This window comes from Jatropha curcas, chromosome 2 (genome assembly GCF_041381405.1).
Source record: "Jatropha curcas cultivar XTBG-Jc1 chromosome 2, XTBG_Jcur_1.0, whole genome shotgun sequence".
Lineage (NCBI taxonomy): Eukaryota > Viridiplantae > Streptophyta > Magnoliopsida > Malpighiales > Euphorbiaceae > Jatropha > Jatropha curcas.
This window is the reverse complement of record NC_143152.1, coordinates 15,646,898-15,655,482: the sequence shown is the minus strand read 5'-3', so window position 1 is coordinate 15,655,482 and position 8,585 is coordinate 15,646,898.

The following is an 8,585-nucleotide window of genomic DNA, read 5'->3' as shown; positions in this document are numbered from 1 at the left end:
GGCATCTAAGTTTCTCACATTAATGGAAGCACATGTTGAGTTGGAACCTGAATTGCCAACATATGACAAGCCTAAACCATGCTTGGTTAGCATGCCCGTGCTAGATGGCACACCCAGGTCGTGCTTCCCTCTGACTCTGAAGCACCCCCGTGCCAAATAGCACACCCTAGTCGTGCTTCCCTCTGACTCTCACGAGGGAACCTCTACATTGAAGCACGTCCGTGCCAAATAGCACACCCTGGCCGTGCTTCCCTCTGACTCTCACGAGGGAACCTTTACATTGAAGCACGCCCGTGCCAAATAGCACACCCAGGCCGTGCTTGTCCCTGCCTCTCATTAGTTAGTTAGCTTATTTTTGAGTTTTTGCAATGTTAATGGGTTGGGCCTCTAATATTTCGTCCACCCTTGATTAATTAGCCTTATTTTGTTTAGATTTAGTCAATCTTTAGTAGATTTGGATTATATATCCAAATCCTTAAGTTGTTATGATTTTATTAGTCTTATCCTTAGTTGGTTTAGATTTGCTAAATCCTACTCCTTAGCTAACTCTAAATCCTTTAAGGATCTGGACCTCTTAGATTAGTATAAATAGCTTGTTATTTTGTAATTATTCATCAATTATTCAATGAATTAAAGACTACTTCTTCATGCTTAGGCGTGTTCATGTTTTTAGAGAGTGTGAGATTGCATTCTTCTAATTGCATCAAGAATCAAGGTAAACTTATCAATTCTTTGTGGCGTTTATCTTATTCTTTTACTCTATTATTGGTGTTCTTGCTTCTTTAAGCTTTGGGTGCCATAGAGGGGAGTTTATTCTAGATCTTTGATCTCTTCCAAAACTTGTCATTGAGTTCATGAAATTTATTTTCATTGGGTTCCGCGTCAGAAACAATACTAGAAGGCAAAGTAGAAGTGTCAATGTTAGGCAAATTAAGCAAAAATTCTTTCAACCGAATCATCAAGACCGGCCTACTATCATTAACACTACTTCGTTTCTTTCCCTCTCTCACATAAAGAGTTTGTTTCTTTCTCTCCTTCCTCGGTGTTTCACTCACCATTGGGCCATTTAATTGTTTCTTTTCACTCTTGGCCTCTTTTCCCCTTTTTCCTTCATTTTTCTTTTCTCTCTTTTCACTTCCATTTTGCTCTCTCAAACTTGAAACCTCACTCCCTTTTTCCTTAAAAGCCGAAGCCTCTTTCTCAGGTAGCTTCATTTGATTAGTAGATACTTCAAATTCCTGCAAAGGATCCATAAACACACTTGGCAAAGATGGGTTAGGATCATTGATGGTTAAACAAACTTCTTTGCACAAAGGTACAAATATAGGTTGAATTTGTTTTTCCTTTTCTTCTCCCTCTTTCTTTTTATTCGCACTCAGTATATTTTCACTCATTTTATTATTACACTCTTTTTCTTTATTTACAGCCTCAAAACTCAACTTTTGTTTTCTACATTGGTCTCCATACACTTCTTTTGAGGAAAGTGATTTTAAACTGGTCATCCGTCCTTCCTTTGTGAATGAATACCTATTGAGGTAATCCACATTCTTCCTTCCTTGCACCCTTCCTAACTCATTGTTCAAATCCCTAAAGTAATGATTAGGATTATCGACCTCCTTCTCTTCAAGGGCTTGAAATCTAGTTGGTGTAGTACTAGGACGAGCTCTTGTTGTATTAGAGCGTTGGGCAGCTTTAATCTCCTGCAATTCCTTTCTCATATCTTGGACAGAATTGTTGAAGGTTCTAAACTGTCCTAGAATTGACTCCATTACAAGTTTCAATTGGGGATCCTCTATTTGCCTTCCATCCCCACTATTATCTCTAGATGTGCCTGCACTCATGGTTAGTGTTCAAAATAGAAAACACGAAAACATTTGAGTTAGTGATAAAGCACTCCCTCACGTGTTTACACTCTTTAATCACTCCTTGCAAATCCTCCAATTGTACTTAAGAATTTCAGGCCAACCAATCAATCTTAAAGCACGTTTAGAACACAAGGAAAATAAACCTTAACAAAAGAAACGTAAGCACAATTCTAGAAAGAAAACTCAAACGAAATGAATGGTAGCACAAGAACAAAACGATGTACTACTTGATTATTAATTAGAGTGTTGGAACAAGCAAATACACCCTAACAATATAAATGAAGCAAAGATAGCACACAAACAAGAAATAGAAACTAGAATTTAAAAGACAATTTCTGGATATAATGTATGAATTTAGTTCACTACAAAGCAAACCAAATATGGACCTAATTAATTCTACCCAATCAAAGCAAGCAAACAAAGAAAACCCAAAAAAAAAAAATTTTTTTTAAGGTACTGTAGCACGGATGCTTCTGAGTTCCTGTAGCAAGTTACTGTAGCAGGCGTGCATGACTTTTATCCTCACTTAACCCACAAATGTGACCCAATTTAGGTAGGGTAAGGCCTTAACAAGGTATAAGTGGATGGTTTGTGTCTCCCAATTTCAATTTAGGTAGGTAATGACTTAATATTTAGGTTGTCCAACAATGACTTTTGTGTTTTCTCAAGATAAGATCCCAAATCAAGTCAAAATATGATATCCTTCAATTGAATGTAAGGTAGACTATCAATAAATTCCCAAATCAAGTCAAAATGCCTTTAGGTTGTCCAGCAATTGTGTCTTCCAATTTCAATCTAGGTAGATATTGACTTAGTATGTAGGTTGTCCAACAATTTTGTGTCTACCAATTCAACTTAAGTAGGTAATGACCCTAACAATTTCTGACTTATCTTTCTTTAATAATGACCTTTTTTTTCTTTTTTTTTGTGTTGTAAGATCTAAGGCTGCAATGTCTGGATCTTTTTTTTTTATATCAAGAAACAAGCAAACAACAAGAATAATCAAAGATAGATCTTGAATTAGTCAAAAGGGTACCTAGAAAATGATGCAAACAATAAGAAGATACAAAGAGAAAACTAGATTCAAGAAGATTTAAAGAGAAATTATCTAAATCCAACAAGATCTAAAGAGATAATGTCTAGATCCAACAAGATCTAAAGAGATAATGTCTAGATCTAACAAGATCTAAAGAGATAATGTGTAGATCTCAGAATGAAAAGAAAACACGAAGATAAACAACAATGAATCCAACAACAAGAAAACTCAAATTCCTAACTAAGATAGCAGAACTTACCCCAAAACTTTGATTTGGCTCTGATACCAAATGATAAGGATCCGGGATCGGCAATCAAAGGAATGAGATTAAGTTCGCCTCTATGGCACCCCACGTTTATAAGGAAACGGTAACACCAGTAATCGAGCAAAGAACAAGATAAACGCCACAAATGAGTTGATAAGTTTACCTTAATTCTTGATGCAATTAGAGGAAGCAATCTCTCACTATCTCTCTAAGCAAATAGAACAAGCAAAGCTTGAACAAATGAAGTTTATCAATATCTCAAAGTTATTGCTTACAATGAAGATGAGAATATTTATACTAAAACCTAAACATATTAGGTTACAAAGATAACAAATAAAGCATATAACATAAAACAACTGTAGCAACAGTAGCAACGTCAAAGCAACTGTAGCAACTGTAGCAAAGTCAAAGCAATTGGCACGGGCACTGTAGCAGGCGTGCTTTCCTCCATTTAAAGAGTTTCACATGCCACCAATAACATTAGAAGCCTAGGAATGCCTTCAAGTTCCTCACAACACTTATTAAATGCCCCATCATGATGCTCTTGTGTGATTTGGACTTGAATATAAGAACATGGCTATCCCATATCTCTTTGCATGACTTCTTGTAATTACCCCTTTAGGAAGCACCAATGGTTCTCCCATGTTATTCTCCATATTCCCTTGAGCTCCATGGTTGAGTGTTGGCGAATCCGTATCACCGTATCATCCCCCCCTTCTTTAAAAAGATTTGTCCTCAAATCTGCATCCATGTCAAAGGGTGACAAATCACTAACATTAAAAGTTGCAGAAACACCATACTCACCTGGCAAGTCTATTTAATAGGCGTTGTCATTGATGCGTTCTAAGACTTGGAATGGACCATCTCCACATGCATCTAGCTTATTCTTCCTAACGCGGAACCCTATGGAAATATATTCCATGAACTCTATGACAAGTTTTGGAAGAGATCCAAGATCTAGAATAAACTCCCCTCTATGGCACCCAAAGCTTAAAGAAGCAAGAACACCAATAATAGAGTAAAAGAATAAGATAAACGCCACAAAGAATTGATAATTTTACCTTGATTCTTGATGCAATTAGAAGAATGCAATCTCACACCCTCTAAAAACATGAACACGCCAAAGGCATGGAAGAAGAAAATCTCTCTTTTAATTGATTGAAAAATTGTTCCAATAATTACAAAATAACAAGCTATTTATATTAATCTAAGAGGTCCAGATCCTTAAAGGATTTAGAGTTAGCTAAAGAGTAGGATTTAGCAAATCTAAACCAACTAAGGATAAGACTAACAAAATCATAACAACTTAAGGATTTGGATATCTAGTCCAAATCCACTAAAGATTGACTAAATCTAAACAAAATAAGGCTAACTAATCAAGGGTGGCCGAAATATTGGAGGCCCAACCCATTAACAAAGCAAAAACTCAAAATAAGCTAACTAACTTAATGAGAGGCCGATACAAGCACGGTCTGGGGTGTGCTATTTGGCACGGGCGTGCTTCAATGTAGGAGTTCCCTCGTAAGAGGCAGAGGGAAGCACGGCCTGGGTGTGCTATTTGGCACGGGCATGCTTCAATGTAGGAGCTCCCTCGTGAGAGGCAGAGGGAAGCACGGTCTGGGTGTGTACCATCTAGCACGGGCGTGCTAACCAATTCATGTTCCCACTCAACATGTGCTTCTATTAATGTGAGAAACTTAGGTGTTCCTTCAAGTTCTTCATAGCACTTGTTGAAAGCAAGGTCATGGAGCTCTTGTGTGACTTGTTCTTGAATGTGTAAGGACATGGTTGATCCATACTCTTTGCACGGCTCCTTGTGATTGGTCCACTAGGAAGTGCTAATGGATTGCCATTGTTGTGGCCCTTATTCCCTTGAGCTTCATAGGTGGTTGGTGGTGGTGGATCCGTATCATCCCCCCCCTTCTTTAAAAAGATTTGTCCTCAAATCTGCATCCATGTCAAAGGGAGACAAATCACTAACATTAAAAGTTGCAGAAACACTATACTCACCTGGCAAGTCTATTTTGTAGGCATTGTTATTGATGCGCTCTAAGACTTGGAATGGACCATCTCCACGTGCATCTAGCTTATTCTTCCTTTGGTTGGGAAATCTTTCCTTGCGAAAGTGTACCCAAACCCAATCACCTGGCATAAACACCAACTTCTTTCTGCCTTTGTTTGCTCTTTCAGCATATTGCTTGTTCCTATTTTCTATGTTGGCTCTAGCCTTCTCATGTAAAGACTTCACTAATTCTGCCTTTTTATCACCATCTAAGCTAGAAAGTTCATTCAAAGGTAAAGGAACAAGATCTAATACAGTTAGTGGATTAAAGCCATAAACAAGTTCAAATGGACTAAAACCTGAAGTAGAATGTATGCTACGATTATATGCAAACTCAATGAATGGCAAACAATCTTCCCAAGTTTTTAAGTTCTTACCCACAATGGCACGAAGTAATGTTCCTAAGGTTCTATTCACAACTTCAGTTTGCCCATCCGTTTGTGGATGACAAGTTGTAGAATAAAGCAATTTAGTCCCAAGCTTTCCCCACAAAACTCTCCAAAAGTGTGAGAGGAACTTTGCATCCCTATCTGAAACTATAGTTCTTGGTACCCCATGCAATCTTATCACTTCTTTAAAGAATAATTCAGTAATATTATTGGCATCATCAGTTTTATGACAAGGAATAAAATGAGCCATCTTGCTAAACCTATCAACAACAACAAATATGCTATCTTTACCACGCTTAGTCCTAGGTAATCCAAGTATAAAGTCCATAGATATATCAATTCAAGGAGAACTAGGAACAGGTAAAGGCATATATAATCCATGAGGCATAGACTTAGATTTGGCCTGTTTACAAGCAATGCAAGAGTTACAAACTCTCTCTACATCTTTAATCATATGAGGCCAATAAAAGTGTTCATTTAACATATTATAAGTCTTATGTATCCCAAAATGTCCCATCAATCCTCCACTATGAGATTCAAGCACAAGCAATTCACGCATAGAACATTTAGGCACACAAAGTTTGCTGCCCCTAAACAAATATCCATCATGTTTATAGAACTTATCAAATTCTCCATGCTCACATGCTACATATATGTTGCCAAAGTCAGAATCATTCACATATAAGTCTTAAACATACTCAAATCCAAGTAATTTAGAACTAAGAGCAGTAATTAGAGTATATCTTCTTGACAATGCATCAGCAACAATATTATCTTTTCCATGCTTGTATTTAATCACATATGGAAATTGTTCAATAAATTCAACCCACTTACCGTGCCTTTTATTAAGCTTACCTTGACCCTTCAAGTGTTTTAGGGCCTCATGGTCAGTATGAATGACAAACTCCTTAGGTAGTAAGTAGTGTTGCCCAACATTCAAAGTTCTTACCAAGGCATACAACTCTTTGTCATAGATTGAATAGTTGAGTTGTGCTCCATTCAACTTCTCACTAAAGTAGGCAATTGGTTTCTTTTCTTGCATTAGGACAGCCCCAATTCCCACACCAGAAGCATCACACTCAATCTCAAAAGTACCTTCAAAATTAGGCAAAGAAAGTATAGGTGCAGAAGTTGATACGGATCCATCATCACTCGTCGCTGGATCGCAAGGAGGCATGGTGAACTTGAAGGAGATCCATTGGTGCTTCCTATTGGACCGATTACAAGGAGCCGTGCCAAGCGATATGGGGCAGCCATATCATTATTTGTTCAAGCCCAAATAACACAAGAACTTCATGATGTCGCATTCAACAAGTGTTGTGAGGAACTTGAAGGCATTCCTAGGCTTCTAATGTTGTTGGTGGCCCGTGAAGTTGAAGCACTCCAATAAATTAGCTTGACTGCTACAGTGGAGGGAAGCACGCCTGCTACAGTGCCCGCGCCAATTAGCTTGGCTCGCTACAGTGACATCGACTTGAAGGCTTGGAGTGACTTAGGCGTGTTTTGTGTGTTTTATGCTTTGTTAAACCTAGATTCCTTATTTAGTATAAATAACTTGTCTTCCATGTAAGGACAGAATTTTGATAAATTGAAAAACTTCATTTGTTCAAGCTTTGCTTGTTCCATTTGCTTAGAGTGACAGTGAGAGATTGCTTCCTCTAATTGCATCAAGAATTTAAGGTAAACTTATCAATTCGTTTGTGGCGTTTATCTTGTTCTTTGCTTGATTATTGGTGTTACCGTTTCCTTATAAACGTGGGGTGCCATAGAGCATTTAATCTCGATTATTGGTGTTTCCGTTTCATTATAAACGAGGGGTGCCATAGAGGCGAACTTACATCTCATCCTTTGATTCGATCCGTATCATTTGGTATCAGAGCCAAATCAAAGTTTTAGGGTAAGTTCTGTTATCTTAGTTAGGAATTTGAGTTTTCTTGTTGCTGGATTCCATTGTTGTTTGTCTTATTTCTTGTTTTCATTGTAGATCTGGAATTTTCTCTTTAGATCTTGCTGGATCTAGGTGTTTCTCGTTAGATCTTCTTAGATCTGGAATTTTCTCTTTGGATCTTGTTGCATCTAGATATTTTTCTCGTTGGATCTACTTAGATCTAGAATTACCTTCTTCTGAATCTTCTTGTTGTTGCTTGTTCTTCATTCAAAAAAAAAAAAAAAAAAAAAGAGAACAAATCAATTGATTACGTTATTAAGAATTTATAAGTTATTAAATACCAAATCTGGAGATTTGTTTGTCTTCTTGAATCTTGTTGATAAAAAAAAAAAAAAAAAAGTCATTGTTGGACAACTAATTATTACCTACCAAATTTGAATTGGGGGACACAAAAACATTGTTGGACAACATAATCATTACCTACCTAAATTGAATTTGAAGACACAAATTGGGTCACTTGCTACAGGAACTCCCCTACCTAAATTGGGTCACTTGCTACAGTAAAGTGCTACAGGTACTCAGTAGCATCTGTGCTACAGTACCTTAAAAAAATTTTATTTTTTTTGGGTTTTTCTTTGTTTGCTTGCATTGTTTGGGTAGAAGTAAATTAGGTCCATATTTGGTTTGCTTGTAGTGAACTAAATTCATACATTATATCCAGAATTCGTCTTTTAAATTCTAGTTTGTTTATTCTTGTTTTGAGCTTTCTTTTGCCTCTATTACATTATTAGGGTGTATTTGTTTGTTCACTACACTCTAAATTAATATAATCAAGTAGTACATCATCTTGTCCTTGTACTACCATCCATTATCGTTTTGAGTCTTCTTTCTAGAGTTTGTGCTTACTTGTTGTTAAGGTTTGTTTTCCTTGTGTTCTAAACGTGCTTTGAGATTGATTGGTTGGCTTAAAATTCTGAAGTACAATTGGAGGATTTGCAAAGAGTGGTAAGGAGTGTAAACACGTGAGGTAGTGTTTTCTTCACTTTAACCAATTTCCTTTGTGATTTCTTTGAGTACTAA